A 25,031-nucleotide genomic window follows, 5' to 3' on the forward strand; every position below is an offset into this window, starting at 1 on the left:
ACTCAAGAAGATTGCAATTCAGCCCACCGGGCTGAGAAGAAGCGAAAGATACCCACTGGACCCTCGAGTGTTCAACCTCCAAGGTATCGGTTAGTCCAGGATACAGCTACACGAGCCACGCCCCGAAATAATCCGTCAGGAAGATGGATCGCCAGACCTCCTCCGCAGCCTAGATTCAACCGGCCACCTGTACCGCAACCTGAGCAACAGTTTAGTCCAAGGCCGAACTTACCGCAGTTCAACCAGGGAAACAACAACAATCATTGTTTTAATTGCGACAGCTCATCGCATTTCGTCAGAAATTACCCTCAACCTAGGAAATCATTCCAGGGGCAGACTTCCAATCCGAGCAGCAAAGGCAAGGGCAAGAAGCAAATTGTGCAAGTCCGCCAAGGGAGGGTGAATTTCACAACTCTCTCTGTCGGTACATACGGACAGGGGTACCTCCTGCTAGGGTGTCCAGACCCTTAGCGTCTCGCTGACGCCTCACAGGAGAACGCGATGGTGTCAAGCTCTAGCGTGTGCGCCAAGCGCATCGTGGTGGACGCGCGCCACCACATGCTCGACCGCCTATCCTCCATCATCGCCAAGGAACTGCTCAATGGCCAGAAGGCCATTGTAGCCCACTACAAGAAGATCGGCATCTCCGTCGGCTTAGCCCGCCAGGAAGTCACCAGACAGACTATCCACCCTAGTGGACACAGGCTTTCCCAAGCCTACGCCCTTGTCCTCTGGGAGGCAGGGCGTACGGTCCGGACCTGGCAGCTGGGACCGTGGTCTCCGGACCTTCCCGCTGAGCTCATATAGGTCCGGCGCCCCCCATGTGCCCATGAGGGCAAGGCACTTGGGGATGGCCTCCACGGGCCCAGACCCCCCAGGGGGTCCGGCGCCGCCACGTGTGGGAGCCACACCCCTATGGGCCTGTCTCTCCGGCTGGCCTCAGGGGCCCGGACCCCCCTACTTCCTCCGGGAAGGGGTCCGGCGCCGCCACGTGCCACCAAGGTGGTGACTTCTGGGTCGGCCCTGCCACATGCCCATGGCAGAAGGCCCTCTGCGGGACGCCAGCCCAACAACCGCATTAAATGCGGGTAGGTGGGCTACGCGCACCCAAGTCAAAGCATGGTCTGCCCAACTAACACCACGGTAAGCCCGTCTGTTACCGAGACGGCGCGTCAATGTGCTATGTGCGCGGGCAGACAGCGTGTAGTCCCATCACGGCGCCACGCGCGTAAGTAATGATGGCCTGCTGCAGGCGAGCTAAGTCATGCGCTGTAACAGTGCACGCGGAGGTGACGGTGCGGCAAGGTCAGCGCATCTTCTACGTCTGTCAGAGGGTCCTGACCCAACAGTGGCAGCACGGCTTCCACTGTTGGGTAACACTGACAGCGGTCACTGTGCAGACAAGGCTGCACACGGCCATATCCTGGCTGTAGATACGCACATCAACTTCTCGATCGAGAGGACTACAGAGAGGAGCTGGAGATAAAGATCTCCATATCTCTCATAGAACACGCTCCTGTTGGCGGGGTCCGCCTGTTGAGGCCCCGCTCAGTGTAAGCACTTCCCTTGGACTATAAAAGGGAGCGTGCACCCGTTAGAACACAGGTTAGGAGAAGTTTGTCGAGCTTACAGGCTCACAAGGTCCAACCTTACACCCCAGCTCAGGTTTCATCCAGACTTCCACAATCAATACAACACCAAAGTGGACGTAGGGTATTACGCTCCGACGGCCCGAACCACTCTAAATCCTTGTATCTTTCCTGCGTTCATCCGCCCATCGATCAAGCACTCCTAAGTCTCCTCCAAACCCATCATTAATTAGGATTAGCGGGCGCATTCCACCACCCCGCTGGAGATTTCCTCCAACATTTGGCGCGCCAGGTAGGGGCTTAGGTTTAGTTTGCGCTTGGTCAAAGCTCAAGACCGCAATGGCGCAGGAAAACGGTCATCACAACCTCCTGTTAGGTGAGGAAGTGGCGTCCTCGACGCCACACGCCTCACGCCGTACCCCACCTAGGGGGGCCGCGCGTGCTGCTCCGCAGCGTCTGGCGGAGCGGGCTTCCGTGGCCCAATCAGTGCCTGCACCGAATGGGCCGCTCATGGCAGCCAGGGAGTTGCTTCGCAACCCTCCTGGAGAGGCAGCCTCACCCGACGCCCAGAGGCAATGGCGTGACGACGTCGACCGCCTCCTCAACTTGGCGCAGGTTTCCCCATGCTCAGCGGGGGGGGGGGGGGGGGGTCTGTCTCCAGGCAACGCCGTCGTCAGGGCGGCGCATCCGGTTCTGTGCACTCACCATCAGTAAGGAGTGCATGGACCGAGGACCTCCAGGCAGAGCTCAACCACAGACGTGTGGGTGAGGACGCCCGTGTCTCTATTGAGCGGGCATGTGGGCACCGGCTCAACATCGAGGGTCGTGACCTTGATGCCGAACTTGCTGCGGTAGCACCGACGCCGCAGGGATCTGTCCAAGCACCGGTGTCCGGGGTGGGCTGCGCAGCGCTCGCAGACCACCTTCACGCGGTCGCCTGGCCGTCCAAGTTTCGGCCGCACCTGCCTGAGAAGTATGATGGGTCCACCAACCTGTCAGAGTTCCTGCAGGTCTACATCACCGCCATCACGGCAGCTGGAGGTAACGACATCGTCATGGCAAGTTACTTTCATGTAGCCTTGACCGGGCCAGCCCGGACCTGGCTCATGAACCTTACTCCGGGATCCATCCAATCCTGGGGTGAGCTCTGCGCACAGTTTACGGCAAATTTTGCGAGTGCGTACTAGCAGCATGGTGTGGAGGCCCACCTTCACGCCGTGAGGCAACAACCCGGAGAAACCCTCCGGACCTTCATCTCCCGCTTCACCAAGGTACGTGGAACTATTCCACGTATCTCCGATGCGTCTATCATCATGGCCTTCCGCCAGGGGGTCCATGATGAGAAGATGCTGGAGAAGCTGGCGACTCATCAGGTGGAAACCGTCACCACCTTGTTCGCTTTGGCGGACAAATGTGCCAAGGCTGCAGAAGGTTGTGCATGGCACTCTGCAACCCAGGCTGGACCCGCTCAGATGAGCGGGCCCAGTGTCGCTGCCCCTGGCAGCGGCAAGAAAAGAACAAGAAGAACCGTGGCTTTGACAAGGCACGGATCGGGGGTCCGGCCGTTGCTGCTGCGACGACCGGGGGCTAGAACTCCCGAGGCAAGCGCCCACGACAACAACGCACCGGTCCCGGGTCGTGTCCTGTTCATCCTGGGGCTCGCCATAGCGCCACCGAGTGCCGCGAGATCCAGAAGCTCGCGGAGCGCCTTAGAAAGAGGCGCGACCAAGCCTCCAGGGAAGGCTCCTCCCCTCCGCGGCGGTCCGGCAAGGAGAAAGCCTCCGATGCCGATGCAGCTGCAACGGAGAGGGAGTTGGGGTATCAAACCCCCAACAAAGACCTCAAGGGTCTCTTCCACCAGTCCGACTCCGAGTCTGGCAGTGACGAGCGCCGCAAGAAGCTGTTCGTCATGTACGGTGGCAGTTCGGAGCTCGTCTCCTGACGGGATGTCAAGACCCTCCACCGAGAGGTCCTCTCGGTGAAGCCGGGGACGCCAAAGGCGGCGCCCCACCAGCGGTGGAAGAACACCACCATCTCCTTTGGGCCATCTGATTGCCCGGAGAACATGGCGGGCGCTAGTGTGCTACCGCTTGTCACGGCACCCACCATCGCCAACGTCCGCCTCCACCATGTGCTGATTGACGGAGGTGCAGGTCTCAGCGTCATCAGCTATGCAGCGTTCAAGTACCTGCAGATCCTGGAGTACAAGCTAGCTCCGTCGCGCCCATTCTCCGGAGTGGGCCCGAATCTCGTGTACCCGGTGGGGAACATCACCCTACCGGTCACTTTCGGGACGGAGGACAACTTCCGCACGGAGAACGTGCAGTTTGAAGTTGCAGAAGTTAACCTCCCCTTCAACGCCATCATCGGCAGACCAGCCCTGTACTGGTTCATGGCCGTTGCCCATTACGGGTACCTGGTCCTGAAGACGCCTTCTCTGGCAGGCGTCGTTACCATCCAGAGCGACCGGGCAGCTGCCGTCGTGGCAGTTGAAAAACTCCACGCGATGGCAACAGGACTTGCCCCCGCGGCTGGCGCCCAGGGGTCTGACCCCACATCCTCACGTGCCAAGGCCCACGCCAAGGCACCCAAGGTCCGTCCATCTGATACGGACGATGTACCCGTGAAGACCATCCAGGTCAGAGCGGAGACCTCCCAGACCACCTGCATCGGTGGGAATCTGGCAGAGAAATAGGAAAGCGCGCTCATCGCCTTCCTCCCGGCAAATGTCGACATGTTCGCCTAGGAACCGTCACAGATGCCCGGGATCCCTAGGGAGGTGATTGAGCACCATCTGAAGATCCACCCTGATGCCAGGCCGGTCCGGCAGAAGCCACGCAAGCAGTCCATCGAGCGGAAAAACTTCATCCGTGAAGAGGTCCGCAAACTGCTCCAGGCTGGCTTCATCGAGGAGGTGTACCACCCAGTGTGGTTAGCCAATCCAGTCGTGGTCCCGAAGGCTAATGGGAAGCTTCGGATGTGCATCGACTACACCAATCTCAATAAGGCATGTCCAAAAGACCCCTATCCACTTCCGCGAATAGATTAGATTGTAGACTCCACCTCCGGGTGTGATTTGCTGTCCTTCATAGATGCCTATTCTGGTTTTCACCAAATCAAAATGGCTAGGGATGATAGGAAGCATACTGCTTTTGTAACAGTGGATGGTCTTTATTTTTATATAGTGATGCCTTATGGGTTGCTTAATGCTCTACCCACCTTTGCTCGTGCAATGAACATCACTCTAGGTGATTTGGTTAGAGATATTGTGACAGTTCGTGTATTTGTAATGCTAGGCATATACTTTGTTAGTGTGAAATATATGTTTGTTAGTATAAAGTTCATGTGTGTTTTTGTGAAGCTTTTGAAAATTTAAAAGTACAAGTTAAAAGGGCATTTTTGTAATTACAGAAAAACCTAGGGTTGTTTTTGCAAAATGTATTTGGGAAAGGATAATTTTAAAATAAGTGAAAGGTGGTTTTGTAAACATGTTTTCCTTATTTTATCTCCTGTAAAAATATATATTTATTTACCCAAAAGTTGCATTGGAAATGCATATGTTGAAGTGGGTAAAAAGTTAGGGTAAAATGGTAAAAATAAGGGAATTTGTATAATTTTTATAAAAGTGTAAGTCCTTTTATGCAAATGTTTGATTGACAAAAGTAACTTTTAAATTTACTCAGGGCTAAAGTGTAAAAAGTGCAAGTCATCATGACATGTCTATCCAATCATTATGACGATTCTATCCCGTCATTATGACATGTCATAAATGCTTGCATTTAGGTCCTGAATTTTATAAAATTTCATTCTTTAGGACAAACACAGTACAAATCCAACTTTTATTCAAAACTTCACGTATAAAAATATAAATTTTGAGTTTTTGAACTTGGGCCCTAAAGCAATGTTGTAGAGTTTGAAAAACTCTCCAACTTTCGTTTTGGGCATTTCTTCATTAGGGTTTTAAATCAACGGGAAATTTTGTTTTACAGAAAGGTCCCTATAATTTTCTGAAATTATGTATAAGTCCTTGGGGAATTCCAATCCACCTTCTTCTCTGTTTTTTTTTTCCTCTCTCTATCGGTCTTATCTTCTCCTGGTGTTTTTGTTCTGGCGGTACCTCTCTCTCTCTCTGTTTCCCTTCCTCACGCAGCACGCAGGGCGTTTGGGCTGGCACAGGGCAGGCGGCAGCCCAGGCGCTGGAGGCAGTGGTGCTGGGCGGGCCCAGCAGTGGCAGGCGGCCGCGCGGGCTGGTGGCGCGCGCGGCTCAGCCAGCGGCCGGGCGAGCCAGCGCAGGCGCGCGGAGCGGCGGGCCCGGCGGGCGCTGGCGGCGGCTCCAGGCGGGCAGGCGACGGCTGGCGGTGTGGTGGCCAGCGCAGGCGTGGAGGGGGCCCAGGCGCGCGGGCCGCGGCAGGCGGAGGCGAGCGGCCGGCGCTGGGCCAGGCGCGCGGCGCAGGCAGGCCCGGGTGGGGCGAGGCAGCAGAGCGCGGCGGCCCAGACGGAGGAGGGACGGCGCGGCTGGCGGCTGCGGTAGCCGGCGCGCGAGAGCAGGCGGCCGAGCGGATGTGCGGGCGGCGCAGCTGCAGCGCGCGGCGCGCAGCCGGAGGCTGAGCGGGGCAGGCGTGCGCCGCGGGTGCGAGCCGGTGTGCAGGGCCGAGCGGCGTTGGCGGCGCGGCACCAGGTCGCGGCACGTAGGCGGTGGTGCAGGAGCGGAGCAAGGCCGGCTAGGCGCTGACGGGTTGGATGCGCGCGGTGAGCAGCGGCGGACTCGGACGGTCCCCAGGCGAGTGGCAGCAGGGTTGGCGCGGCTCAGAAGCAGGCTCTGGTGGCGCAAGCAAGCGCGTGTGCGCGGGCGAGTGGAGGCGTGTTGGCGCACAGAAAGGAGGAGGAGCTGTGCAGCGCGATGGCGTGAGCGGCACTGGCCGTGGGCGCGCAGATGAGATGCGCGTGGGAGCAGGCAAGCCCTAGCGGCGGTTGCGGCGCGTGGGGTGGAGCGGAGTGGCTCAGGTGGCGTGAGCCGGAGCGGCGTGTGGATGTGGGGCATTGGAGAGCTAGCGGTCGCAGGCGCCAGTGCGTGGCGCGTATGGACGAGCGAGAGCAAAGCTAGCTCGGGAGTGGCTACGGCAGCAGGCAAGATGGTGCGGGCGCTGACCTAGGCGCACGGGTGGAGTAACAGTAGCGCGAACAGGCACGCGTGAGTGGGCAAGCGTAGGACTGGAGTGGTTCGCGGGCGGTGTAGGAGCGAACCTGAGCGACGCCGAACGGGTGACGCGAGCGTGCGCGCGATGACGCGCGAAAGCTGGCGGTGTGTGCAAGTGTTGGGCGGCCGGAACAGATCGGGCCCATGAGCGCGAGTAGGCGATGCTGGAGTGCGACGTGCCGAGCAACGGCACGCGCAGGAGGAGTTGTGGTGGAGAGCTGTTTCGCGAGATGCAGGAACGCGATGGCCGTATCGAGGACGCAGCTCAGGTGTTCGACGAAATGCCGATACGCGTGGTGCTGGAGAACGCGAGAGCCCTGCTGTTGGGCGAGGCATCAAGGGTGCAAGACGCCGTCGGGCGGATGTTGCAACGGTATGCAGAGCAACGGTGTGCAGATGCAGCGCGACAAGGCTGAGGCGACGCGGGTTCAGCAGATGAGGAGGAAGAAGAGCAGCAGCACGAGGTGGTCGAGGCGGAAACAGCGGCGCGGTTTTGACAGCAGCTGATCCGCAAACAGCATGGCGTCCAGGGTTTCCTCCCAGGGTTTGACCACGTCAAGTGCTCAGCGTGGGGCGGCGGAGGCCACAGTTAGTGATGCGGCTACGAGTTTGGCGAGGCGAGTCGGAAGGAGGAGTTGTGGAGCGAAGGCGGCAGTTAGGCGTGACGAGCTCGGAGGAGCCTCGATGCAATCACCCACGGCAACCCTTCCCGGCAAACTTCTTCGTCATCCTTGGAGTCTCGTCATCGTCAAGCTTTTCTCTTCGCCGATCCTATCACCATGGGAATTACTTTCCGCCCATTCTTCTCCGCAACCAAGGTTTGCCCTGACCTACTGAATCTTCTTAATGCCGACGATTCCTTTGCCGGAATATCGTCGTTATCTTCCTGTTATCTGTTTTCCCGGACCAGGGACTTGATTGCTATATTTTAAAAAGTTCTAGGATGTTCTTTTTAAATTTTCCAAAGCTTTCTGTATTTCAAAATGATGTACTTCTACATTTCATAGATTTTCGTAGGAAGTTCATAAAAATGTAAAACCAGTTTTGTTGAAACCCTAAGTTAAACTCTACAAGTTTTATGTTGTGATCTTGAGTTGAAGTCTTTGATGTGTGGTTTAGGTCAAATGTTAGGGAATGAATGTTTTATTGTGCTTTATATTGTATGCTTCATAGAATATATGTCTTAGATAGAAATGTGTGATATTTAGTTAGTCCTTTCATATGAGTGCTCATATCTCTGCCCTCAAGACATTGTCCTCGTCTTGATTATCGTTTCCTTAAGGTTCTCTTCGTATAAAAATCTATGTTAGTCCGTGTCTATCTACTGCTTAGCCACTACATCTCTGCAGCTATGCTTTAACGTCGGCTTTTAGCTCAGCTGCTAAACATCCGTTTCCTTTGAATCTATGATGTTTCATTGTAACGGCGGTCCGCCGATACATTTCTTTCGGTATATTTCTACCCTCGGCTGGTTAGCTGATACGGTCATTACCTTTCTAGTATCGGCTACTGCCGATACAGTTCTTTTGTTCTGTTCTACATCGGCTGTACATAGTCGATGTATCGGAGATGCACACACAATCTTAGGACTTTTTCTATCGGCTGATCTAAGCTAATCCTAGTTGTCTTCCATATCGATCAAATGTGGTCGATCCATCCTTAGTTTTCCATCCTTATCCACACACTTCTATCAGTCGATCTATCGACTGAGAGGTCGGCCTTATACTTATCGGTCATATACCCTTAACCACACTCCATTCAGCTATACGTCACTCAATTGCTGTGCTGACGTAATTGAGTCGATACAACCACACCTAGTTACCTAGAATAACACTTAAGCACATCTCAGTTAAGGCAACTGCTTTAGGAATCATCCTTCTACCAAGATAATCGACGCTTCCATCAATCATCTAGGAACCGATGCACCTTTCCATCGGCTAAACCCTCGTTGTTTCCAATCGACTCTGTTGTAACCCTCAACAAGTAGCTGTTTCTAGTTAGTTGTTCCTCCTAAAGCTCTGTCTAAGTTTAGTTCAAATCTTTTTGATTGTTATGTGAATAGTGTGTTATATGAGTGTTGGATTACAACTTTGTTGTGAAGTAAAATAGTTTTGAGTGCATACTTGAATGTGATGTTGCATTACATGTAGATACGACTACGTTCGGCAACGGTACCTGCGAGATCTCCCCGGAGTTTATGGAGGATGTTCTGAAGATCAAGTAAATGTCACCAAGGGAATATCGGAAGCCCCGAACCAAAGTTCGGGAGATATTAACATTCCTAACTTCAGACTCACCAGTAAAGGCAAGCCCCGGACATAACCTACTATTTTTATTACACTGCAATCTATATCTATTTACGTATTCTATGCATTAAGTTCTTAGGAATTGCTTGAAACCCTAGTTGCATTTTCCTAGGAACCCATGTGATGAATACTAGTACTTGAGTCCGACTAGCTGCTATGCTAATAGGGCCGGTAGAAGTCGGGTGATTTCCTGTCACTCGCGCGATATAGGAATTGTAATGTTTTCATTCCTGTTATCACTATAAGGATGCCGGACGGGAGTTTTATGCGGTATCATGGTTGAGGTGATACCCCGTCTGTGTTGTTGAATTTGATAAGGCCGCGGGGTGTGTTAGCGGTGGTTAAGCGCTTGAAAGTACTAACCACATGCCGCGAAATATGGTAAGCGGTAAGCCTAGTAGCCAATCGGCCCGAGGAGTGGACATACCTCCCACCACTCGATTTGCTTCTTTTGGTTACTTATGTTCGACTGAGGAAATACGTGTTGCAAGGGCAACCAGGAATACGGGTTTTGTAGTCGCGCTACAGACGTATGTCCTGCACGAGTGATGTGCGTATGTTCCGGCAGTCGCTTGTGGTGGCTCTGATCCACGAGTCGGAATGAAAGGCAAACGGTTGCTTCGGAACTGTCGTTGGAAGTTCCAAGCGTGTGAGTTAGGTTTACCTTGCAAGGTTAAATTCGATTCAGAATCGTCCGCCTCTCACGAAGATTGAGACTGCTTAATCCCTTTATCACACAGAGTAATAAGAGCAACTATACGATGAGTAATACTGATGGATGAGATAAAGAGCTTTACCTTGCTTGCTTAGTTATAAGTGCTTATCTAGAATGGATAATCACATAGAACTTGAAAGCTAAAAGTTGAAAATAAGGATCTACTCTTAGTTGCTTTTCAGCTGAAACTAAACCCAGAACTTTTACAGGCCTTCATAAGTCTAGTTATGGGCTAAAGTATACCCAATTCCGGGTAAGCCTTGCTGAGTATTAGTATACTCAGCCTTGCTAGCTTTATGTTTTTCAGGTAAAGCCTTTGAAGACCCTACTCTTTCCTTGTCATGGCCCTGTGCTTTTCCAGAAGATTGGTCCGAGGAATGGGATCCGTCCCCGACCAATACTGATGATCTCGAGTGATGTCGTGTCTGGGCTTAGCATGACATCCGTCTTATCGACGAGTTGTAATCATCGTGTATGTTTTTCCGCTGCTAAAGATCATAGCTTAAACAGTTGTATTGTTTTCTCTAAGTTTGAAACTTTGTACTACTTTTATAAACTCTTGTAATGTAATTCCCTGTTATGTAAAATGTGATGGTGATTGTATCTCTGGACTCACCTTCGTGTGAGGTAACCTTATTTGATCCTGTGTATCGGTGGTTTATCGGGACGTTACCCGACAGGCCAAGGGATTATACCGTTTGAAGCACGTTGGAGCCCTCGGAAGTGGACTCGCGTACTTGAGCCGGTATAATTCAGGTTGGTTCTGCCACAGCTGGTATCAGAGCTATAAGGTTACCCTGGAGATACATTTTACCTTAAAAATGCTTTCAGTATAAAAGTTTGACCAACAAAATGTTTGGCAAAGCTGCGTTGGATTCGTTAAGGACTGAGTTTAGTACGTAAAGCCCTAGGGTAATGTTTATAAGGGAAATAGAGGTGGCTATATATATATATATAATCTTAACTACCAGCATTACTTTTCTGTCAAAACTTAAATTCATGCACAACCCAACCTTACTTTCTGTAACGACATCTTCGATCGTGAGGTAAGAAGGTAAGGATCCTCAGCCAACTGAGGGAGCTTGGCCTTCCCGTCGGTGATGCGAACCGAACGCTGTTTCTCAAGCAGTGGCCTACTTGAGATGCTGCCAATGTAACAACTTCGGTTGACTACATTGGGAGTAGATGGTTCGGCGCAGGGTATGGCGATCGCAGTTCGTACCCCCGCATTTTGCGGTACCCCCGTGAATACGTTATCTTGATAACGTATGTTAACGTTGTCTGTACGGCGGTAATTGTACAGATGCTGTTTCTATAGTGAACAGTAATGATTGGGGACGCTTTCATGACATGCTGGCATGAAAGGTTCAGTATGTACATATTGTGGTTTCCTGCAGGTATGCTAACCTCGTTACGTAAGTTGAAACGTAAGAACGACTAGTATATATATAGGGAGAGACGTATTTATATGATGCCACCGTAACTACCCACGTAAGACCAAGATTACTTGGCAGTTATTTATGTTTGTGAGGACGTGTAGAACGTGCATGCATCATGTTATGATGGATTGACTTGATTGCCTTGTTTATTACGTTGATGTACTGAAATATGTGCTTGTACCTGAATGCCTGTTTTGACTTTGTGTGGTAGGAATCAACGTAATCTGCTAGGCTAATCTAGAATTTAGAACGCCTTTTGTGAATTAAGTGGGTTGGGTCATGTTTGGGCCTCATCGCCGATCTTAACTTAACCGCTAAATCAAACCCTTATTTTTGCTTTAAATCTGTTTCAGCAGAATCATTGAACTTCTCCTTTGATAGTTAAACCTTGATAACTATCATCAAACCCGTCAATCCATCATTTAGTTATCCATTTATCCTCTCCTGATGTTGTACCTTATCTTGTTGACTATTCTGGTTACAACATCTGAAAAATTGTACCTTCAATTTTTGCTCAGATGATCTTGAGTAAAATAAAAAGACTTATGGCAACAGTCATGCATCATAACCCATACCATCTTTGGTCAGTGCATGGTGTTGCATCGTCATCAACAATCCGTAGACTAACTAACGGGTGTACCTCCGGTACAACTTCGGGTTATCTTCGGTTTTCTAAGTCTTCCTTGCTGTTGTTGGCACTACAGGGTTGCTATTCCTCTTTTGTGGTGGTGTTTAATCACATGACCATGATGCCGTGTCGGAACCTAAGGCCTCATGTGTGCTGCAGCCATATGATTGAGCCATTAGGGGCGCACTGGTGACTAGGTATATGTGACATAACCCTACTGCAACCTCTTCTTACGCAACCTTACTAGTGTCCTAACTTCTAATCTTTGTTTAAAGATATAGAGCTACCCAGGTGTTAGTTACGAGAAAACGGTTGTAGGATGCGAGTCATATGCATCATTAACTCATAAGGGTATGCATCATACTTCATGCATTTCATACATGCATACATTGCAAGTATCACCATCCTCGCATCATGGTGTAAGCATTGCATCATGGTGATTGCATTGTGTCATATGCACCATTTCAATCATGCACGAAATCTTCCATCCTCATGTTGCACCAACATTGCAATCATACATCTCAACAATGCATCACATTCATAATTACATATCAAGCATTGCACTCTGAATTGGAGCATTTTGTCATTATCCCTTGATTGCATTGATATAAATGAGCATGTTTTGCAATCAATATCATGTAAATCATTCAGGTAATAAACTCTGAGCAGAAATGATTCAAACATCACTTTGTCAATCCCTTGTACTATCCTTATGTATAATCTCTTATCTTGTTAAACTCATCTATGTACCATCTCTTCATGCTCTCGTTATGCTCATCCCGTCATGCTCTCGTCATCAACCTCAATCTTCTCTGGTGAGATTGCTTTTGCCACTTTTGGTGTGTGATTCACTTCTCTTCCCCTTAGAGCCTTTCATCCGAATCTCGGGACGAGATTCTTTTTAGGTGGGAAGGATGTGACAGTTCGTGTATTTGTAATGCTAGGCATATACTTTGTTAGTGTGAAATATATGTTTGTTAGTATAAAGTTCATGTGTGTTTTTGTGAAGCTTTTGAAAATTTAAAAGTACAAGTTAAAAGGGCATTTTTGTAATTACAGAAAAACCTAGGGTTGTTTTTGCAAAATGTATTTGGGAAAGGATAATTTTAAAATAAGTGAAAGGTGGTTTTGTAAACATGTTTTCCTTATTTTATCTCCTGTAAAAATATATATTTATTTACCCAAAAGTTGCATTGGAAATGCATATGTTGAAGTGGGTAAAAAGTTAGGGTAAAATGGTAAAAATAAGGGAATTTGTATAATTTTTATAAAAGTGTAAGTCCTTTTATGCAAATGTTTGATTGACAAAAGTAACTTTTAAATTTACTCAGGGCTAAAGTGTAAAAAGTGCAAGTCATCATGACATGTCTATCCAATCATTATGACGATTCTATCCCGTCATTATGACATGTCATAAATGCTTGCATTTAGGTCCTGAATTTTATAAAATTTCATTCTTTAGGACAAACACAGTACAAATCCAACTTTTATTCAAAACTTCACGTATAAAAATATAAATTTTGAGTTTTTGAACTTGGGCCCTAAAGCAATGTTGTAGAGTTTGAAAAACTCTCCAACCTTCGTTTTGGGCATTTCTTCATTAGGGTTTTAAATCAACGGGAAATTTTGTTTTACAGAAAGGTCCCTATAATTTTCTGAAATTATGTATAAGTCCTTGGGGAATTCCAATCCACCTTCTTCTCTGTTTTTTTTTTCCTCTCTCTATCGGTCTTATCTTCTCCTGGTGTTTTTGTTCTGGCGGTACCTCTCTCTCTCTCTGTTTCCCTTCCTCACGCAGCACGCAGGGCGTTTGGGCTGGCACAGGGCAGGCGGCAGCCCAGGCGCTGGAGGCAGTGGTGCTGGGCGGGCCCAGCAGCGGCAGGCGGCCGCGCGGGCTGGTGGCGCGCGCGGCTCAGCCAGCGGCCGGGCGAGCCAGCGCAGGCGCGCGGAGCGGCGGGCCCGGGCGGGCGCTGGCGGCGGCTCCAGGCGGGCAGGCGACGGCTGGCGGTGTGGTGGCCAGCGCAGGCGTGGAGGGGGCCCAGGCGCGCGGGCCGCGGCAGGCGGAGGCGAGCGGCCGGCGCTGGGCCAGGCGCGCGGCGCAGGCAGGCCCGGGTGGGGGCGAGGCAGCAGAGCGCGGCGGCCCAGACGGAGGAGGGACGGCGCGGCTGGCGGCTGCGGTAGCCGGCGCGCGAGAGCAGGCGGCCGAGCGGATGTGCGGGCGGCGCAGCTGCAGCACGCGGCGCGCAGCCGGAGGCTGAGCGGGGCAGGCGTGCGCCGCGGGTGCGAGCCGGTGTGCAGGGCCGAGCGGCGTTGGTGGCGCGGCACCAGGTCGCGGCACGTAGGCGGTGGTGCAGGAGCGGAGCAAGGCCGGCTAGGCGCTGACGGGTTGGATGCGCGCGGTGAGCAGCGGCGGACTCGGACGGTCCCCAGGCGAGTGGCAGCAGGGTTGGCGCGGCTCAGAAGCAGGCTCTGGTGGCGCAAGCAAGCGCGTGTGCGCGGGCGAGTGGAGGCGTGTTGGCGCACAGAAAGGAGGAGGAGCTGTGCAGCGCGATGGCGTGAGCGGCACTGGCCGTGGGCGCGCAGATGAGATGCGCGTGGGAGCAGGCAAGCCCTAGCGGCGGTTGCGGCGCGTGGGGTGGAGCGGAGTGGCTCAGGTGGCGTGAGCCGGAGCGGCGTGTGGATGTGGGGCATTGGAGAGCTAGCGGTCGCAGGCGCCAGTGCGTGGCGCGTATGGACGAGCGAGAGCAAAGCTAGCTCGGGAGTGGCTACGGCAGCAGGCAAGATGGTGCGGGCGCTGACCTAGGCGCACGGGTGGAGTAACAGTAGCGCGAACAGGCACGCGTGAGTGGGCAAGCGTAGGACTGGAGTGGTTCGCGGGCGGTGTAGGAGCGAACCTGAGCGACGCCGAACGGGTGACGCGAGCGTGCGCGCGATGACGCGCGAAAGCTGGCGGTGTGTGCAAGTGTTGGGCGGCCGGAACAGATCGGGCCCATGAGCGCGAGTAGGCGATGCTGGAGTGCGACGTGCCGAGCAACGGCACGCGCAGGAGGAGTTGTGGTGGAGAGCTGTTTCGCGAGATGCAGGAACGCGATGGCCGTATCGAGGACGCAGCTCAGGTGTTCGACGAAATGCCGATACGCGTGGTGCTGGAGAACGCGAGAGCCCTGCTGTTGGGCGAGGCATCAAGGGTGCAAGACGCCGTCGGGCGGATGTTGCAACGGTATGCAGAGCAACGGTGTGCAGATGCAGCGCGACAAGGCTGAGGCGACGCGGGTTCAGCAGATGAGGAGGAAGAAGAGCAGCAGCACGAGGTGGTCGAGGCGGAAACAGCGGCGCGGTTTTGACAGCAGCTGATCCGCAAACAGCATGGCGTCCAGGGTTTCCTCCCAGGGTTTGACCACGTCAAGTGCTCAGCGTGGGGCGGCGGAGGCCACAGTTAGTGATGCGGCTACGAGTTTGGCGAGGCGAGTCGGAAGGAGGAGTTGTGGAGCGAAGGCGGCAGTTAGGCGTGACGAGCTCGGAGGAGCCTCGATGCAATCACCCACGGCAACCCTTCCCGGCAAACTTCTTCGTCATCCTTGGAGTCTCGTCATCGTCAAGCTTTTCTCTTCGCCGATCCTATCACCATGGGAATTACTTTCCGCCCATTCTTCTCCGCAACCAAGGTTTGCCCTGACCTACTGAATCTTCTTAATGCCGACGATTCCTTTGCCGGAATATCGTCGTTATCTTCCTGTTATCTGTTTTCCCGGACCAGGGACTTGATTGCTATATTTTAAAAAGTTCTAGGATGTTCTTTTTAAATTTTCCAAAGCTTTCTGTATTTCAAAATGATGTACTTCTACATTTCATAGATTTTCGTAGGAAGTTCATAAAAATGTAAAACCAGTTTTGTTGAAACCCTAAGTTAAACTCTACAAGTTTTATGTTGTGATCTTGAGTTGAAGTCTTTGATGTGTGGTTTAGGTCAAATGTTAGGGAATGAATGTTTTATTGTGCTTTATATTGTATGCTTCATAGAATATATGTCTTAGATAGAAATGTGTGATATTTAGTTAGTCCTTTCATATGAGTGCTCATATCTCTGCCCTCAAGACATTGTCCTCGTCTTGATTATCGTTTCCTTAAGGTTCTCTTCGTATAAAAATCTATGTTAGTCCGTGTCTATCTACTGCTTAGCCACTACATCTCTGCAGCTATGCTTTAACGTCGGCTTTTAGCTCAGCTGCTAAACATCCGTTTCCTTTGAATCTATGATGTTTCATTGTAACGGCGGTCCGCCGATACATTTCTTTCGGTATATTTCTACCCTCGGCTGGTTAGCTGATACGGTCATTACCTTTCTAGTATCGGCTACTGCCGATACAGTTCTTTTGTTCTGTTCTACATCGGCTGTACATAGTCGATGTATCGGAGATGCACACACAATCTTAGGACTTTTTCTATCGGCTGATCTAAGCTAATCCTAGTTGTCTTCCATATCGATCAAATGTGGTCGATCCATCCTTAGTTTTCCATCCTTATCCACACACTTCTATCAGTCGATCTATCGACTGAGAGGTCGGCCTTATACTTATCGGTCATATACCCTTAACCACACTCCATTCAGCTATACGTCACTCAATTGCTGTGCTGACGTAATTGAGTCGATACAACCACACCTAGTTACCTAGAATAACACTTAAGCACATCTCAGTTAAGGCAACTGCTTTAGGAATCATCCTTCTACCAAGATAATCGACGCTTCCATCAATCATCTAGGAACCGATGCACCTTTCCATCGGCTAAACCCTCGTTGTTTCCAATCGACTCTGTTGTAACCCTCAACAAGTAGCTGTTTCTAGTTAGTTGTTCCTCCTAAAGCTCTGTCTAAGTTTAGTTCAAATCTTTTTGATTGTTATGTGAATAGTGTGTTATATGAGTGTTGGATTACAACTTTGTTGTGAAGTAAAATAGTTTTGAGTGCATACTTGAATGTGATGTTGCATTACATGTAGATACGACTACGTTCGGCAACGGTACCTGCGAGATCTCCCCGGAGTTTATGGAGGATGTTCTGAAGATCAAGTAAATGTCACCAAGGGAATATCGGAAGCCCCGAACCAAAGTTCGGGAGATATTAACATTCCTAACTTCAGACTCACCAGTAAAGGCAAGCCCCGGACATAACCTACTATTTTTATTACACTGCAATCTATATCTATTTACGTATTCTATGCATTAAGTTCTTAGGAATTGCTTGAAACCCTAGTTGCATTTTCCTAGGAACCCATGTGATGAATACTAGTACTTGAGTCCGACTAGCTGCTATGCTAATAGGGCCGGTAGAAGTCGGGTGATTTCCTGTCACTCGCGCGATATAGGAATTGTAATGTTTTCATTCCTGTTATCACTATAAGGATGCCGGACGGGAGTTTTATGCGGTATCATGGTTGAGGTGATACCCCGTCTGTGTTGTTGAATTTGATAAGGCCGCGGGGTGTGTTAGCGGTGGTTAAGCGCTTGAAAGTACTAACCACATGCCGCGAAATATGGTAAGCGGTAAGCCTAGTAGCCAATCGGCCCGAGGAGTGGACATACCTCCCACCACTCGATTTGCTTCTTTTGGTTACTTATGTTCGACTGAGGAAATACGTGTTGCAAGGGCAACCAGGAATACGGGTTTTGTAGTCGCGCTACAGACGTATGTCCTGCACGAGTGATGTGCGTATGTTCCGGCAGTCGCTTGTGGTGGCTCTGATCCACGAGTCGGAATGAAAGGCAAACGGTTGCTTCGGAACTGTCGTTGGAAGTTCCAAGCGTGTGAGTTAGGTTTACCTTGCAAGGTTAAATTCGATTCAGAATCGTCCGCCTCTCACGAAGATTGAGACTGCTTAATCCCTTTATCACACAGAGTAATAAGAGCAACTATACGATGAGTAATACTGATGGATGAGATAAAGAGCTTTACCTTGCTTGCTTAGTTATAAGTGCTTATCTAGAATGGATAATCACATAGAACTTGAAAGCTAAAAGTTGAAAATAAGGATCTACTCTTAGTTGCTTTTCAGCTGAAACTAAACCCAGAACTTTTACAGGCCTTCATAAGTCTAGTTATGGGCTAAAGTATACCCAATTCCGGGTAAGCCTTGCTGAGTATTAGTATACTCAGCCTTGCTAGCTTTATGTTTTTCAGGTAAAGCCTTTGAAGACCCTACTCTTTCCTTGTCATGGCCCTGTGCTTTTCCAGAAGATTGGTCCGAGGAATGGGATCCGTCCCCGACCAATACTGATGATCTCGAGTGATGTCGTGTCTGGGCTTAGCATGACATCCGTCTTATCGACGAGTTGTAATCATCGTGTATGTTTTTCCGCTGCTAAAGATCATAGCTTAAACAGTTGTATTGTTTTCTCTAAGTTTGAAACTTTGTACTACTTTTATAAACTCTTGTAATGTAATTCCCTGTTATGTAAAATGTGATGGTGATTGTATCTCTGGACTCACCTTCGTGTGAGGTAACCTTATTTGATCCTGTGTATCGGTGGTTTATCGGGACGTTACCCGACAGGCCAAGGGATTATACCGTTTGAAGCACGTTGGAGCCCTCGGAAGTGGACTCGCGTACTTGAGCCGGTATAATTCAGGTTGGTTCTGCCACAGATATAGTTGAGGTGTATGTTTATGACATCATTGTCAAGACTAGAGAATCAAATTGCCTCCTAGAAAATTTAGCTCAAGTAAAATGACAAGCTACGCGCAACCTCCACCAAGCTTAACCCCGAGAAATGCGTCTTTGGCGTGTCGGCGGGAAAGCTCCTTGGTTTCCTGGTCTCCCACCGGGGGATCGAGGCCAACCCGGACAAGGTCCGGGCGATCAAGGCAATGAGACCCCCTGCGCGCCTCAAGGATGTGCAGAGGTTGACGGGGTCCCTTGCAGCCCTCAGCCGCTTCATTTCAAGGCTGGCGGAGAGGGCACTTCCCTTCTTCAAGCTGATGAGGGGGTCCGGTCCATTCACATGGACTGAAGAGGCAGAACGTGCCTCCCAGGAGATGAAGCAGTACCTCACCTCCTTGCCGGTCCTGGTCGCACCGGACCCAGGTGAGACACTATTTCTTTACCTTGCAGCGACGGCCGAAGTGATCAGCATGGTGCTGGTCATTGAGAGGTCCGAGCGTCTCCCGCAGGGGGTCCCTGTGGAGCCTCCTGTGGGAGAAGGAGGTCCGGCCTCCACCAGTCTAACAACCGGCCCTGCTTCAGAGGGTCCGGCCGGGTCCCGACCCGGGGAAGCACTAGCGACCTGGGGTCCGATGAGTCCCCAGCACAAACAGAAGGATCCAGTCCGGCTGGCAGTGTCAGGACCGTCCAGAAGCCGGTCTACTACGTCAGCGAGGTCCTTCATGAGGCAAAGGCCAGGTATTCTGAGACGCATAAGCTCCTTTATTCCATACTCGTTGCATCCAGGAAACTCCATCACTATTTCCAGGCCCACAAGATTGTGGTGGTGACCTCCTACCCTTCGAGGGCCATCCTCCACAATTCCAACGCCACAGGCAACATCACCAAGTGGGCAGCTGAGCTTGCTGGATTCCAACTCGACTTCCAGCCACGCCATGCCATCAAGAGCCAGGTCCTTGCTGACTTTGTCGCAGAATGGACACCAGCACCAAGCGTCCCAGGGGGTCCGGACCATGGGTCGGACCCCCCACGTCCGGAAGTCAGGGCTCCGGTGTTCACAGGACCCCACTGGACGCTATTTTTTGATGGGTCCGCACGCAACAAGAAGGCGGGGGCCGGCGTGATCCTCATCGACCCACATGGCGAACAAGTGAAGTACATGGTGCACCTCGACTCTGAGGCCACAAACAACATGGCGGAGTATGAGGCCTTAATCTTTGGACTCACGGCGGCTCTATCCCTGGGGGTCCGGGAGCTCCTGGTCAAAGGAAATTCCCAACTCGTCATCTGGCAGGTCCGGGGGGAGTGTTGCTGCAACAACCCCCAGCTCATAGCCTACCTCATCCGTGTGAGGAAGCTGGAGAAGGACTTTGATGTGCTTGAACTGCAACATGTTCCACGCGAGGGCAACTCAGCGGCTGATGCACTCTCCGCGAGGGCATCGACTCAGGCATCCGTGCTGGAGGGCGTCTTCCAAAGGCGTCTGCTGAAGCCTTCCGCCCAGCCCGCCGAACTGGGCGAAGGGGGTCGGACTAGCACCTCGAAGCTAGCGGTCCCGGCGGTGCTCCATCCGTGGTGTCCGCCAAGGGTTGTGTGCTCCCTCGAGGGTCCCGAAGACCTTAGGGAGCTGTGCCCAGTTTCTCAGGAAGGTCCCGATGCATGGATCTTCAAGGTCTGGGACTACCTGAAAGATAATTTCCTTCCTAAAGACCAAGCATCTACTGAGCGCATAGTCCGGATGGCTAAGCATTACACGGTGGTAGAAGGGGATCTCTACTGCCGTGGTGCCAATGGCATCCTCATGCGGTGCATCACCCAGGAAGAGGGCCGCCACTTGCTCGCGGAGATCCATGGAGGCGAGTGCGGAAGTCATTCTTCATCCCGCATGCTGGTCGGTAAAGCCTTCCGGCATGGCTTTTACTGGCCGACAGCGCTCCAGGATGCAGCTGAGTTGGTAAGGTCCTGCAAAGCGTGCTAGTTCCATGCAAAGCAGATACACACTCCAGCTCAGGCACTGCAGATGATTGCTCCCTCTTGGCCCTTTGCTGTATGGGGATTGGATATCTTGGGACCATTCCCTAGGGCCGTCGATGGGTACCGGTACCTCTACGTCGCCATTGACAAATTCACCAAGTGGCCGGAGGCAACCCCAGTGGTCAACATCACCAAGGCGTCAGCAACTGCCTTCCTCAAGTCAATTGTGTGCCAGTTCGGGATCCCAAACCGGGTCATCACCGATAATGGGACTCAGTTCACGAGCCAATACTTTCAAGAGTACTGCGAGGACATTGGCACCCAGCTCTGTTTTGCCTTAGTGGTGCATCCCAGGAGCAATGGCCAAGTCGAGCGGGCTAATGCTGAGATCCTCAAAGGGCTCAAGATCCGGACCTACGGCGATCTTGAGAAGCATGGTGCAAAATGGATTGATCAGCTTCTGAGCGTGCTGTGGGGGAATCGGACCACACCCAGCCGGGCGACTGGGGAGACCCCTTTCTTCTTGGTCTACGGGGCCGAAGCGTGCCTTCCCCCGGAGATCACCATGGGTTCTCTATGAGTCCAAGCTTTTGATGAGGACTTGTAGGAACAGCAGCATCGCCAAGATGTGGATCTCGTTGACAAGCGGAGATGGCGAGCAGCAGTCCGAAATGCACGGTACAACCAAGCGCTTCGGCGCTATCATCAACGGTTCGTGCGAAGTAGGGAGCTCCGGGTCGGGGACCTGGTCCTAAGGTGACTCCTGAATCGTGAGGGGCTACACAAACTCTCCCACAGCTGGGAAGGGCCCTTCAGGGTGACAAAGGTGTGCCAACCCGGATCTGTTCGTTTGGCTACGGAGGAAGGCATGCAACTACCCAATCCTTGGAACATTGAGCACCTCCGTAAGTTCTATCCTTAGAACCTAGTTGAGAGAAAATTTTTCCTTTGTAATTGGTAGCATCACTGTGCGGACCAGGGCGGTGGAGGTCCGCCCTCGTAAACCCGGCCCCTGGCGTACATCGCACAATTCTTCTGTACCAATTCATTAAGGAAAGATTTGTTCTCAGTGTGTCCTTAAGGTTTATGCGATTCTATTGTTTCTTTTCTTCTCGCTACGCTAACCCCCCACGTGGTCTTTCACGTCTGTGACATGCCCGAGGCCTTTCTTGAGTTGCTACGCTGCGTCTCTGCCCCAGGACCTCTGTTTCGCAGGAGAAAAGGAACCAGCCATCTGGGAACTGGCTTCAGGGAGACGTGTTCGTCCTTTGCTGGGGTCTAGGGTTGTGTAGCCGCTTAGCCTAGTTCCGTACCCTAAGCCTACACGCCCTGCCCCCATAGGGCGAGTACCATTGTACCTCGAACCATGGACCCGGGGGCCGGGACCCCTTTAATCCCTGAACCTAGGTCCTGATGCACTGACTCGTTATGCAACTCAGAAGGTCCTCGCTGGTAAAGTCCACGACCTCATGGGGATGTCTACTAAGCATCAATCCTAAGTCATATGCAGGACCTCGGTTCTATGGCAGCTAGTCCCAACCCATCGCGACTACCTCCCAGGGGGCCAAGGGGACCTCAGTACGCTTGACAACACATCGCAGGGTCAACAATTGGAAAAACAGCTAAGTTTTTTTGCTTTTTCCACAACAAATGGATGCATGAAATACTCATATACATTACTGATAATGTACACAACATCACAAAGTTATATTACAAAAGCAACAAAAAGATACTAGGCCTATTGTTTTGGTGGTCTGGAAGCATCCCCACTCCCTGCAGGTTCGGGGCGGCGTCGGATGCGGGACACCACCATGTCTGCCGCCTCCTGTACTCCTTCCTGCGCGGCGGCCGCCGTCGCCTGGATGGGGCCGACCAGGATGGGAGTCAGCTGGAAGGCGAGGTCGTGGCTCCGGAAGCAGGTAAGGATGCACTCTGCCATCCCCCGAGCAACTGCTCGCCCTTCTATCTCCAGGAGGCCGTGCATGCTGGACTCCAGGTCTCGCAGCCGCTCGGCGGTGGAGTCCAGCACCTGGAGGGCAGCGCCAAGTGAAGATGGGGCCTCCGCCACCCAGATGGGGCTTGCTCCGAGTGCATCCAGGGAGGGGTTCACCTCACCGGCCCATCTTACGATCCGGCCGATGCTGGCGCTCCGCTCCGCCAGGAACTCCTCCACCTTGGCCTCCCTCTCCTGGAGGGCCGCCTCGCGCTCCTGGAGCCTTCGGGTGCTGTTTGCTAGTTCCTCCTCCACGGCTGCCTCCCGCTCCTAGAGCTCCTGGAGCCGGGTCACCTCCTCTTCTTCGCGGGCGGCAAGCCTGTTTTCTCTCTCCGCCGCGACTACCTCCCATTTTGCAAGGGCAGCTTCTTGCTCCTTGGTCACCTCCACCACCACCTTGGCCAGGTTGGCCAGCTCCAGGGCGATCTTCTCCCTGTCCGCCACCGCGTGCACCCTCTTCTCTACCACGAGCTCTCGCTCGAGGGCATGCTTCTCCTGCCGTGCGGCCGCTCTCTCCCGTTGGGCAGCTGCCGCCTCGCGGTCGAGAACCTGCTGCAACTGCTCCTGCAGGAGTTCGCGCTCCAGCACGAGCTTGGCGCGCTCCCCAGCGTAGCGGGCAGAGACGGACTTGATGCGGTCCTCTAGGCGGTGCTCCCAGTCGGAGAGCTGGAGGCGCTCCGCCTCCAGCCTCTCCCACTCCCGGCGGATGCCTCCCTCCAGCTCCTCCTGTACCTGCTGGCTCTTGGCAAAGAGGCGGGGGAGGGGGATCTCCGCTGGGCTCGGGAGAAGGCGTCTCCCCAGCACCACCTCCGGCCCCTCCTCCTGCGAGGGTGGAGTGGTGGTGCTGGCAACCTCTGCGACCTCCGGCGCCGCTGCCTCCGGCACCTCCGCAGCCTCCGACGCTGCTGCCTCTGCAGTTGCTGCAGCCTCCTCTGCCGCTGGCTTAGCTGGAGGGGGCTCCGCCATGGCGTCCGGCACTGCTGCAGCTGCTCGCGCCTCGGTCGTCGCAGCAGGTCCGGTGGCCTCCTCCTGGGGGGCGGCTTTGGGTCTTGGAGGTGTGGTGGCCTCCGGCTCCGGATCACTGGGTCCGGTAGCTACTAGTGCTGGTGCGGGCGGAGTCCCTGCTGGAGTCGTCGCCGACCCCCCAGCAGGGGAAGATGAAGGTACTGGCTGGGGGCCCGTCCCCCCAGCTGGAGCGGCTCCGGCGGACATGCTCGATGTGTCCGAAGGATGGGGCCAGTCATATCACCGACATGGTTAGGGCCCTAGAAGGCAAATAAAAAAATGAAAAGCTCTGAGAAGACCACTTACACGAAGTCAAACCACTCCCAACCGCCCCGAGCGACTGGGGGGACCTTTTTTCCTGCCGAGGACCCCTCGGACTTTTGGTGGTGGTCCCCGACCATTGGCACTTCTGGTGGCGAGGGCGGGGTTTGTGGCCTTGGCTCTGTCGGTGGTGGTGGCGTCGCTGGGCACCCCGTCGTCGGTGGCGGTGGAGGAATCTGCTGCTCCAGAGAAGGCCATCGCACCTCCTCCGGCCTCCCCTCCGACTGCTGGCGTTGCGGCGGAGGTGGTGGAGCTCTGCTCTGTCTCTTCGCCTCTGCAGTCTTCTGGTGTTTGGGGGCCAGCTCCCCGACGAAGGAGCCGTCGCCGCGCTGGAGCCTCTGGGTCTTGGACCCCTCCATATTGTCCTTGTGCCGGTGCTCCGGCACCGGCACCTTCTCTTTTCCCTTCCCGGCGGGGGCTGGACCTCCGGGACTTGGCCCCCGGGACCTTGGCTGGCGCGCTGCTGGCGGTCGGGTGAGGCACCGGGGATGTGGATCCTGCGATTGGGGCACCTCTCAGGTGCCGGACCGCCAGGCCGCCCTCGTCGAGGGTCGGCATTGACGCCAGGACCGTCAACCGCAATGCCTAGTCCTCGCACAGGGTTTTGACCCCACTCGGGAGGACCAGGGACTCTGGGCTGAACGCCTCGCCGGTCATCGCCCGGAACGCCGCCTCCAGCTCTGCCCTGGAGAAATCGGTGCCGGGCCCGTGCGCGATCCTGCAGCAGTCGTTTGTCCCCGTGTACATGCAGGCCATCCTGGTCTGCTGCTGCAGGGGAGCGATCCACCGCTTTAGGAAATCACCCAGCACCATCAGGGATGTCAGGCCTCTCCTGGAGAGATTCTTGACCCTATCAAGGACCGGGCCGAGCTCCTCCGGCAGAAACGGCTTGGCCTTCCAGGTGCTCTGGTCGCTCTGGGGCCCCTCCGTTGGCAACTCCAGGCGGTCGTGGGGGTCGGCCTCAACGATGACCCAGCCTTCACGCCAATCCTCCCACTTGGAGCTGGAGAAGGCACTGATGTAGGAGTTCGCCATCCCGTGCCGGAGCTGGAAGTAGTAGGCGCCGACCTCGCGCTTGCTCCTCCCTGTCCCGACCAAGGCATAAAAATGCCTGAAGATGGCAGTGCAGGGACGGACCCCCACAAACATCTCCATAAAGTGGGTGAAGACCGCCACGAGGAGGACGGAGTGGGGGGTGAGGTGTTGGA

This window comes from Panicum hallii, chromosome 4, assembly GCF_002211085.1.
Source record: "Panicum hallii strain FIL2 chromosome 4, PHallii_v3.1, whole genome shotgun sequence".
NCBI classification, from domain to species: Eukaryota; Viridiplantae; Streptophyta; class Magnoliopsida; order Poales; family Poaceae; genus Panicum; species Panicum hallii.